Genomic DNA, 12,500 nt, shown 5'->3' on the forward strand with positions numbered 1-12,500 from the left:
CACAATTACCCGCATATGTTGTGTAAGGCGGCCATCTCCATTTCAACATCTATGTGCAAAATTCAAGCTAAGAACTTCCACTGATATTTTTCGGTTGTTCCTGTCACTATCTCTTCATCATCACAGAATTTGTATTTTCTTTAGTGGTGGTCGGTACACTCACCACAAAACATGATGGTGGTATTTGCTGATAAAATTTTACTGGACTACCGCACAAAGTGTAGCACAATAGACACTCTCCATCAAAAAAGCACTTTCTTGCACTGGTGCACCCTTTGACGAGTTTTGTCATATAGATATACATATATATGTATATAACTATACATGCTCGCACTTAAACACTACTAAGTCTATTCTATACAGAGAATATCTGATTCTCATCTATGAAGTACGAATGATATATATGTGTATATATATATATATAAATTTAAAATGAAGAAACCGGTTTATGGGATTACCTTAGGTACAGCTAAAAGGATACTGAATTAGATTATATTGATTTTCTTTTGTACGAGTTGTCTTACTTGTATTATATCGATTTCTTATTTAGTTATTTATTTACTTATATACATACATACACACACACACACACACACACACAAACACACCACACAAATACACACACACACAACACACACCACACACACACCACACACACACACACACACACACACACATATATATATATATATATATATATATATATATATATATATATATATATATATATAATATTATTTTACTTGTTTTAGTCATAGGAATACAAAAGCAAAATGTGCACGGAACCACATGTGCGACAATAGGTGCTAGAAAATTTGCAAAAATATAAAGCAAAATAAACAATGAAAGAAGTGTTCAATGAAGCTAAAATCTCAAAGGAAGAAACCGAATCAAATGTGGTGTTTCGAATCATGTCCTTTACCAAAAGGAAGAAAAAGGATTAAGAGAGGGAAGAGAAAAGGAAAAGTGTACGATATCGTATATATGATGACAGCGATGCATGATCTCATACCAGTGTCCAAAAACACACACACACACATACACACACACACACATACGCACACACAACACAGACCCACACACACATACACACATATATCTATACATAAGTACGTGCGTATGTTTGTTTGTTTGTTGTTTGCATGTGTGTATGTACTATGTTTGTATATATACATATGGCTTTGTCTGTGTATGTATATATTTATTTTACTGGTTAACGGAAAAAGTACTTATTTATGACGCTGGATCGGAGAAGATATTCAATTCAAATATATATAAGTTGTTCGATTCGTGAGAGATTTTTGTTAGGGTGATAGAATTATCAATACAACACAAGAAAATGTAATTCTTTTCGCAAGATCAATAGTTATGGACCTATAAATGTGATATACAGCTAAAAGGATACTGAATTAGATTATATTGATTTTTTTGTAGTTATCTTACCTGTATTTTATCGATTTCTTATTTAGTTATTTATTTACTTATCTGTATAGAAGCTTCTTTAAATTGCTTTTCTTCGCGGGTTTTTTTCTTCTTAATTTAGAGAAAAGAGATATTAGTTTCTTCTGTAAAAAAAAATAACAAAAAAGCACTACTTAGAGAGACCGCTTATGGTTTTTGTTATAATAGTTGTTCTTGTTAAGATTTAATCTCTGGTTAACCTTGGTCAAGGAGAACCTATGGTCGAAGGCATGATGACATCTGGCTACGACAGACCAATGTATTTTGGTATACTTCGGTATATACTGAAATCTTCAATACCCAAAATAAGTTTTGTCTCTACAAACGAAGTTTATGTTCTCGATCTCTCAGGGATTCTCATATATATATATATATATATGTGTGTGTGTGTGTGTGTGTGTGTGTGTGTGGTGTGGTGTGTGTTGTGCGTGCGTGTGAAAAGGTTGAATTATATTTCGTCCATTAATTTGGAGGATTCCAAAACACGATTTCTAATTCTTCATATTTTGCGTGTAGCTTACTGGCGTAAGTTTGCGAATATGAAAATAATACTTGTTTACGGTGTGTTATGTGAATTTATGGAATAGTATCTCATAAAATTTAACAAATTTGTTAAAACTGGAGAATTGAGGATTCTCTGTTATTTCCTTAAACCCTCTGTAATAATGTTTTGTTTACATTTCTTGCACTGAGGAGAACAGTGATATATAATTGATTTAATTTAATCAAGTTAATTTAATTATTCCTATTCAACCATGAATTTTCATGCTTTAATATCACTGTTTGAAACGATCTTAAATTTTAAAATCTTCTCTTCTCCATTTCCAACAAGTTTGTTGAGTTTTATGGGCTACCATTCCAGAAATTCACATAACACACCATATATATATATATATAATATATATATATGTATATATATATATATATATATGTGTGTGTGGTGTTGTGTGTGTGTGTGTGTGTGTGTGGCATATTTAATAAATTTAAATAGCGTTTAAAATAGACTGATTAAGGATAAAATATCGTCGAATTATTGGTTCATTGCCACTTACTTTTTTATGAAGAACAATTTCATAAAATAATAGCTTTCGCTATAAATCTTGGCTTATAATATCCAATTAAAATTCAGAAGATTATATTAATGCAACGTCTCCATTTTCTGAATTTTAATTTGAATACGTGTGTGTGTGTGTGTTGTGTGTGTGTGTGTGTGTTGTGTTGTGTGTGTTGTGTGTGTATCAGAAAAGTTTGAAACACTCATGAAGCAGTTTGTTTCACTTGTCCCCTGCACACGTTTCCTCATCGTAGATATACCCATCCTCTGCATTGAGTGTCCATTGCGTAATGATACTCTGTGCAGTTCGTAGCATTCATACAGAAATAACTACACACCAAATACATTCATATATATATATATATATATATATATATATACTTATATATATATATGAATGTATGTGTGTAGTATTTCCTGTGTGACTGCTACGAACTACACACACCACACACCACACTTATATATATCTATATCTATATATATATATATATATGTGTGTGTGTGTGTTTAAGACGTTAATACGTGTTTCTACTGCATAGGTATCCTTCAACGTGGCATCCATTTGCATCCTGTTGGTTAGATTGCATTATGAGTTCCTCCAAGGTAAACTTAGCCATGGAGCTTTAATCAAGGTGTTACCACTACGAATCTTTTAAGCGAACTGCAGAATTAAGTTTTTGATAATTTTGTTCAAGGTATACTTTTTCAGTGTAGAGGATAGCATGCCTTGTTATGAAATACAATGCGGCAATAAAATTCGTTATTTAACCATATTTTTAAAGGGAATATCGTTAAGAAAGTGCTAAGTCACGATACATTTCGCCCAAGGGCCACAAATGTTGCAGACAGATGGAAATTTGAGAGTAGTTAAGAATAGTTAAGTTAGTAAGAACTTAAATAAAGATAATTTATTTTTTCAAAACCAAGGGATGGAATTCACATTATGAGAGTATTAAAATTTAACTATAGTAAATCTATTATTATAGTTTTGCTAATTCTTCTGTACAGTCTTATGCAGATAATATCCTATTAAATATTTTATGGGAAATGTTTAAGCACGAAGGAGAATTAGTAGTTGGTGTGGCCTACACTTGGTCAGGATAGGATTCGCTCACACTAAGTCAGCCTATGATTCGCCCACACACCATATAAGATAAAGGTGGAAAGAACTTTAATGGTAAGTAGATGAATTAGGAGGAATTAAGAGAGTGGGAACTGAAGATAAATAAATAACTGAATCATTTACAATATGTAAAACTTTCCCAAAGTATACGTATGATACACATATGTAGATATGCAGTTATATGTATGAGTATGCATAACACAAAACATACGGATTTACACATGCACTGAGTACATATACACACATACATGTACAACCATTCTGTTGATTTTGAAATTCCAATGAAGAAGCCTTTGATCTAGGTTAGAAAACAACTCTTTTTCATTGGCAAGAGATCTAGAAATAAAACTAAATAATAACAGACATAATGAACGTTATGAAGCCAAATTGTCTTTAAAATGTAAATTGGCGAGAGAATACACATCAGATAATGTTTCCATTTAAAATGATTTATTTATATTATTTTTTAATATTATTTATATATTATTTTTAGAAGTTATATTATATTGTTTATATTATTTTTGATTTTGTTTTATTACCATATCGATCTCTACCAATTGGTATTTATAATACAATACGTTTAACGAATTATTTTTTATTAAAATATTTTTATTTCGTTTTTATTTAAAAAAAATTTTACACATGTTTTTCTTCGCAGTGAATAAATTCGGATAGAATTGTTATTCCTGTTAATACAACACTAGACATGTACTATCCTCGGTCATTAACAAAAACACAGACAGAGATACTGTTTACAGAACGATATAAGGAAAAGACAAAATTTGCATACGAAAGAAAGAAGAGTGAACAAACTGACATTGATTCTACAACTAAACGTTTTATTTTATATTTTGAAATTCATGAGCTCAAATTAAAATCGGAAGTGAATTAAATAGCGCTTATTATTATTATTATTATTATTATTATTATTATTATTATTATTATTATTATTATTATTTTATTATTATTATTATTATTATTATTATTATTATTATTATTATTATTATTGTTACTGTTGTTTTGTTGTTGTTGTTGTTGTTATTGTTGTTGTTTGAAACCATATTTTTTTCTTCTGAAAACAGATATTTCTGCTTAAAGGAAATAATTGTGAATGGCATCAGTATTAACAAAAGAAAATTTTTGGATAAAATATGTCTGTTATGGAAAACAGTAAACGAGGTTTAATTTAGAACTTTTATTTTATTATTTTTTATTTTTATTTATTTTTTTTTGTAAATCATTGTAACTTGAAAGAATATTTTGTGTCTGAGAGACAAAAATTACTAAAAACATAATGAAGCGGAAACAAAACAAAAGGCTGTATAATTATATAAGCGTTAGTGTGTGTGTTTGTGCGCTTGTATGTATTGCATGTGTATATATATATATATATATATATATAATATGTATGTATGTATGTATGTATGTAATGTATGTATGTATGTATGTGTGTATGCATGATTATGTATGTATGTATGTGTATATATATATATATACACATATATATATATACGCATATAGATATACACATATATATACATATATCTACGTACATATATGCATATATATACACATATATGTATACGTGTATATATACGAGTATGTATATATATATATATATATATTGTATATGTATATAATATATATTATATAGACAGAGAGAGAGAAAGAGAGAGAGAGAGAGGGATAGAGAGCGAAGAAGAAGAAGAAGAAGAAGAAGAAGAAGAAGAAGAAGAAGAAGAAGAAGAAGAAGAAGAAGAAGAAGAAGAAGAAGAAGAAGGAGAGGATTATGCGTATTTGTGTGCGCCACTGTTACAAATTCTTTTCACCCTTGATCAGAGAATAATTCACGAAAGGCAAGACATTTGACTGTTCAACAAGATTAACGACACTTAAAGTGTAAAGTTCTATTAAGCGGTGCGATATTAAAATTTTATAGAAAGAACGACATAAAACGTCTGAAATATAAATCTCTATCGTTTAAAGCACATTGTAAACTGTGCATTAAAAATGCATGTATACCGTGCTAACAACTCCATTAATAACGCATAAACCTGCTATATAGGATTTCTAGAGCACTCATTCAAGCATCGCTTTGCTTATTTCATCACCAGCATTTTGTAGCCCCCGCCCCACAGTACTTTCGAAATATATATGGAGATGGAGAGATAATGAAGAACTCCCGAGCAATGAGTGAACAATGGTAAGGCTTCAGCTCTTATGAATGAATTGTATCAAAGTAATTTCAGTCTTACGGACAAATTTTGTTATACTTACACCAGTAACGAGCAAAAGAATAGAACTTTTTTCGAGCAGCCTACATATGTTCGAATATTTTCTTCGTGAACACCAAAACGCCCCTTCGGGTGTATGATTGATAGCGATTGGCGTGAAAGGTCCCTTCATTACTTTTAAGCTGTTGTGGACTAATGGCAGCCCACGGGACTTCCTGAATGGTATCCCTAAGAAAAAAATTTTTTTCTAATACTACGGCTCACCTGTTCTTGCGCCATGTCTCAAGCGGACTGCTTCTCGAAAATAGGTTACTCATACCTGTTTGTTTTATAGCGTAGTGAACGCATTTTGAACTGTTATTTGTCATTTATTCTAAATCCACTGATGTTTACAATCAATAAGAAGACAGATTGAATAAAACCATCATTTGAATAACATGTAATGCCAATTATTTTACATATCACAAATAAGCATATGTGCATCAGTGCGTATATGTGTGTATGTGTGTTTGCGAATGAGTATTAAAATAACTTAGATAACTTAGATATGTTTCGACCAAAGATTGGTCCAGGCCATGTCTAACTTAATAGCACCACCTGATAGGGTTATTCGAATCCTGTTTAAGTCAAGTTTTGTTCAAGTAGTGAGTTCTTGTTGGGTGAGTTGTATCCAATTATGGGTGGCTTATCTGGTATTCTTTGAAGGAATCTATCCAGACTCCGTTTAAAGTTGATGGGATCCTTTTCCTCTTTGATCTCCCTCGGGACAATGTTAAATAGGGCAGGGCCTGTTGAGGAAAAGAAATTATGTTGCAGTGTACATGTATGTTGTGATCTTGAATTGGGCAAGAAAGAAATTTTGTTCTTCGCCTGAGCATTAACACTGACCATTTTGGTGTGTGATGAATAGCAGCTAACGTGTAATAAACACATCTAAATTGTTATTAATCAGCTCTTTTAGATCCAATTGTGTGTACGATCAATGAGAAGACCGACTGAATGAAATTTTCGTTTTTATTAATATGTAATAACCAATTATCTTACAATTCACAAATACGCTTATGTGCTTCTATATATTTTCGTATAATAGTGTCTGTGAATGGGCATTATTGAGAAAAAAGTTAACTGAATTGATACGAAACTCGAAAACTGAGAATCTACACGAAACATCTCAACATGCTGGAGCCTTCTCGTTTTACATTGTTCACAATTCTTATTTATTTTTATACATTAGCATAACTATCAGTAAAGTGATTGTAAATTTTTCTTTGTAAATGTAAGAATAAATTCAATAGGAGCTTGTCGTGCAATGACAGAAGCTCACAAATGTTCATTGAAAGAGAGAACGTGATTTAGTCGATTAAAATTATTTTCTCTTTAATATCGATTCCAACATACTGTCAACGATATAAATTTGATACTGTCTCCAAAGGGATTAACTTGAAATTGAAGCCGACATTAATTTAGCTAAGAAGCATAATGTAACGTTTGGTTAGTGACAATATGGATATTGACTGCGTCTGTCGATAGTATTTTTCGAATTTTTTCATTACGGAATGGCGAAATGCGATACTGTGATGTTTATACAAAATCACTTTCCTGAAGATGTAGAAATGAAACTAGGCTGAATACGGGATCAGATTTTGAAAACAAATTAAATAAAAGCAGTTCAATACTTTTCTCAAACGTGTATCCAATTAAAATTTATTGATAGATTGACACCTTGTCACACACACATACATACATACATACATACATACATACATACATACATACATACATACATACATACATATATATATATATATATATATATATTATTATATATATATATATATAATATATACGGACACACACATATACATTTATAGAAGGAGAGACAAGAATAAAGAGATAGACGCACGTGTGAGCGTGTTAGTATGCATATGTGTGTATGTAGGAACATATAAACAGACACACCCACTCACTCACACAGACAAACACACACACATTTATATACATACCACGAATTCGCGGTCAGCCACGGCTGGTCGGTAGGCGTGTTCCTAGTGTGCTTATAGAGTGTTCTTATATTGTTCTGAGCTTACATATATCATTTGATCTAATGTACTTATTCATGTATTTAGAATGCGTAAGAAACAGATGTAATGAACTGGCATGTATCCATCATATATTACCATTCATTTGCTTATAATACACCAAAGGGATTCACGACACGTCGGACATCCTGGAGTATACCAAACAACCTATGATCAAAACAACGTTTACTTTGGACCATCCCCTGGTGGTTTTCTCTGTATGTACAACCTGAATATTTTACTGTATACTTATTTGACTAAAGGTGGTGATCACAGGTTAACTCAACCATACCTGATGCAAATCATTCAAGTACTCGATTCTCTCTATTGTGTGTATATATATATGAATGTATATACGTATTTATACGTATACATACATACATATACATATCCATTTACGTATTCATCTATCTATCTATCTATCTATCTATCTATCTATCTATCTATCTATCTATCTATCTATCTATCTATCTATCTATCTATCTATCATCTATCTATCTATCTATCTATTTATTTATCTATCTATCTATCTATGTGTCTGTCTGTCTATCTATCTATCTAGCTATCTATCTATATTCATATAGCAGGTTAAGCCGAAATAGTTCGGATTTTTACCGAAAATTTTGGCATCTTTCATTTTCGTGTTATATTATTAATTTGATACAACTTGTTGTCCAATTGTTGCAGAATTGCTTATTTTATTTTTATGTCTAAAAAATAAACATTAATTTTTATTCCATTTTTACAGCTTTTATAATTAGCAGTGAAAAGACTACAATTGGAGTCATTTTATGCTGCGTGTAAAAAACTGTTCACCGGGAGCTGCACAAAACCGGACTTCACAGGTGGGCTGCAATCAGAAAACTACTACTTTCAAAAGAAAACGTTGCAAAGCATTCAGAGTCGAGTAAAAACCTATAGAATTGTTCCCTAGAGCAGTGGAAGAATGTTATTTTCTCGGACGAGTCATCCTCTACAATATTTGCGACCACCAGCCGAGTATACGTGTGGAGACAGCCAAAAGAAGCATTTGACCCAGACTGCCTTCTTCCAACTGTTAAACGTGGTGGAGGATCTGTGATGATCAGTGGGGCAATATCTTGGAAATCCACCGGCCCAATGGTTTCCCTTCATGGTAGAATTAATAGTCAAGACTATTTAAGCATTTCATCTGAGCAAATTTATCCTATGGTTGCGGAACTGTTTCCGGAGGGAAATGCAATCTTTCAGGATGATAATGCACCAATTCACACGGCTAAAGTTGTAACTGAATGGCACGAGGAATATTCTAGTGACGTTGAACATCTTATCTGGTCACCACAGTTCCCAGATCTCAATATTACTGTTTTAGCTTAAGAATGGACAAAAATTCCTTTGGAAACAGTTCAAACTTTGCACGAGCCCATACCTTGTAGAATTCAAGCTGTAATTACTACCAAAGGCGGTTCTACCTATATCAAAATAAATTTGTTTGAAATTTCAAGGTGTTTCTATTATTTTGTCCAACCCCTGTACATATGTACGTACGTATGTATGTATGTATGTATGTACGTATGTATGTATGTATGTATGTATGTATGTATGTATGTATGTATGTAGTATGTATGTATGTATGTATGTATGTGTATGTATGTATGTATGTCTCTCTCTCTCTGTATATATATATATATATATGGGAGTAAGGAGTGATCGGGAGATTCTTTGTTATTGGATCAGCTGTAGTACAACATTCCTTCATTGCTGAACATCAGCATTTGATAGCAATAATTAGTTAGAGTAGTTCTGTATAATTCTATTATAGAATATCATACGTTACAGGTGTAGCTGTCATTCTTTTTCTATAGAGACAAGACACTCTCTCTCTATTCATATATATATAACAACGACAACTTTTGCTTCCCTTTAGCAATTGAAAGCCTGTCGCAAGCAATCATTCCCCCGCCACATCCTTTCCTTACTCTCCTCTCTCTCTCTCTCTCTCTCTCTCTCTCTCATGTTCCCTCGCTTTCTTCACTTCTTAAGAAGCAAGCCGTCACCAGCTTTTACCGTGCAGCAGTCATTTATTTGATGACGTTGCTTTCAATTGATCTGTTGGCTTTACTAGCCTAATTAACATTGTTCTTGGTAAACACTGTTTTAGCCTGTTATCGCCTTATCTGTTCTTCATATCAAGTAGTTTATTCTTCTGAGATAAATCTAATACAATAGAGTCACACGTGTTCTGTTGCGCACAAAATTGAATATCCTCTCTTCAGATCAATAATAATTCTACGAATTTCTTTTACGTGTTTAAGGCATTGTACTGCGCCTATGCTGGTGCACCGTCTTGAAGGGATTAGTAGAAGAGATAACCACCTCGTGGACAGTTATTATTTCAAAGGCTAGTAGTTATTCCATCAGTCTTTTTAACCGAACTGTTAAGTTACAGTGAGTTAAATAAACCAGCTCCAGTTGTCAAGAAGGGGCTGGTGACAAACTCAAACGCACACATATAAATACACACACACACACACCTTTATATGTGTGATGGGCTTTCGCACAGTTTCTGTCTAACAACTCTCACCAGGAATTAGTCGACAAACCACGTTTCAGGTTTGGTCCCACTACGCGGCATTTTGGGCACGTGTCTTCTACAGTAACCTTAAGCTAAATGCCTTGTGAGCGAATTTGACAGATGGAAACTATGAGGAAGCTTATCATTCGTATGCTTGTAAGTGTGTGCGTGCGTGTGTGTGTGTGGGTGTGTGTGTGTGTGTGTGTTCTGCACGGTCTAAATATGTCATGATCCTTTATTTCTAGAATAATGTTACCCACTAACGGCCACACTCCACTGAGCGTAACACGAAAATAAATGAAAGAATTACATATATTTTCCAGCAACTAAAAAAAAAACCCATAGCAAAATTTATTAACAAGAAAGTTCTTTTAGTTTAAAGCTGAGTTACAAACAAGCGAGATTCGTTCAACTTTATTAAAGATTTCTTTCAAACAACTAAGAGGTTTCTAATAAAAAATTAATTATCCGTGATGTTAGCAGAACTATAAAATACATACGAATTTAGTTATTTATCTATCAGAATCTTATTTCTTCCATTTTAGTGGAATTCTGGTTTCTATTGAAGTAAGATATCGAGATATTGTCACGTTTTATTCTTTTATTCATTCGTTCTGTTATTTTTTACCAGTAATATGCACTCTTCTGGAAAAGCAACCAATTCTCCAAATCGATGCTATAAAAGACTGCAAAATATTTTTTCTTCCCATGTCCTTTCTATCTAGTTCTCTGTCTTTCTGTCTCCTTTTCTGTCCATCTCACACTTCCTATCTATCTATCTATCTATCTATCTATCTATCTATCTATCTATCTATCTATCTATCTATCTATCTATCTATCTATCTATCTATCTATCTATCTATCTATCTATCTATCTATCTATCTATCTATCTATTTATCAAACAATGGAATAGTTGTGATTAATTTTCTGCGCGTTTTCATTTTTATGTTACTTGCAGATGTTTTTTTGTTTTTTTTTTTAGTTTTCCTCTCCTTTCAATTTTTTAAAAATATTATTTATTTCCTTATTGTACTTCAAAGCTTAAAAATATTTCACAAATTACGGCTTGTAAAACATATCGTGCCCTAAAATTTATATAAATTAATACAAACGATTCAATTAAAAGAAGAAAAAAAAAATTACCCACCGTCTTTTTCATCAGCTGATAAGAATAAAACTATTTTTAGCAATAATATTGCATGTCAAGAGAACTGTGTGAATTTCATGGAAGCTGATTTCTAGCAGAAAGGAAAAATCGATTGATTGGAGATGGAGTTGGCAGAAGCCGCTAGTTAGTTCTAAATAAATAGCATTTACCATTATTTCCCTCTTGGTATGTTTGAGAACAGAAATATAAGAAAACTCCGTTCTTCCAAGTAGTTACATTATAAATTTATCAACATTTTATACACTGAGTTAATAAATAAATCCACATGGAATTATTCCTTCTCTTTTACCCTGCATGTTCCATTAGATTTATCAGCTTAAAGCCAATTTCCTTTTTACACAAAAGTCTTTTTGGTTTTATTTTCATTGTTATTTCTTTTCTTTGTCATATTATTATATTATCTTTATTGTTTTCTTACCGTTTATTTCTTCTGATTGTCTTTTATTCCGTTCCATCGTGGGAATTTAAGTGTGTAACGTACTCAAGAGACAGAGAGAGAAGCCGCCTAGATTTAACAAAAATCCATTCCTTTAAAATATATTATCGATCTTTTTCTGATATAGTTTTGGTTGATTCAGCATATAGTAATGATTATAAATATCGATCGACAGTTCCTATGTACAATGTGTCACTCGAGTGTTTGGTGAGACAACAATGATAAACACACTTCTTGTCACAATAAGGCCTTGACTGGAACCACATCAAAGTATCTCCTTTATTTAACAAGGAATACTTTCGAAATAATATCTAGAAAATCATGATTTTAGTCGCTCATGAGGAAAGAAAATAACGTAATATATCATGCAGCCAATTTATAATCCACAATG

General features: G+C 32.1%; 1 protein-coding gene across 2 annotated transcripts in view; it reads left to right on the plus strand.

Moving 5' to 3' along the window:
* The window catches only part of LOC115215726 (histone H1.0-B-like), a 195,196-nt gene that overhangs the window by 148,734 nt on the left and 33,962 nt on the right, over nt 1-12,500 (plus strand). Inside the window, exon 2 of one of the 2 annotated variants that reach the window (XR_005000722.1) lies at nt 4,297-4,463. The exons of the other annotated variant lie outside the window; for it this stretch is intronic. The gene's annotated coding sequence lies outside the window, so the exon portion shown is untranslated. Of the gene's footprint in view, nt 1-4,296; nt 4,464-12,500 lie in introns of those variants that run through there. 2 annotated transcript variants of the gene reach the window in all.

This window comes from Octopus sinensis, linkage group LG9 (assembly GCF_006345805.1).
Source record: "Octopus sinensis linkage group LG9, ASM634580v1, whole genome shotgun sequence".
Taxonomy (NCBI): Eukaryota; Metazoa; Mollusca; class Cephalopoda; order Octopoda; family Octopodidae; genus Octopus; species Octopus sinensis.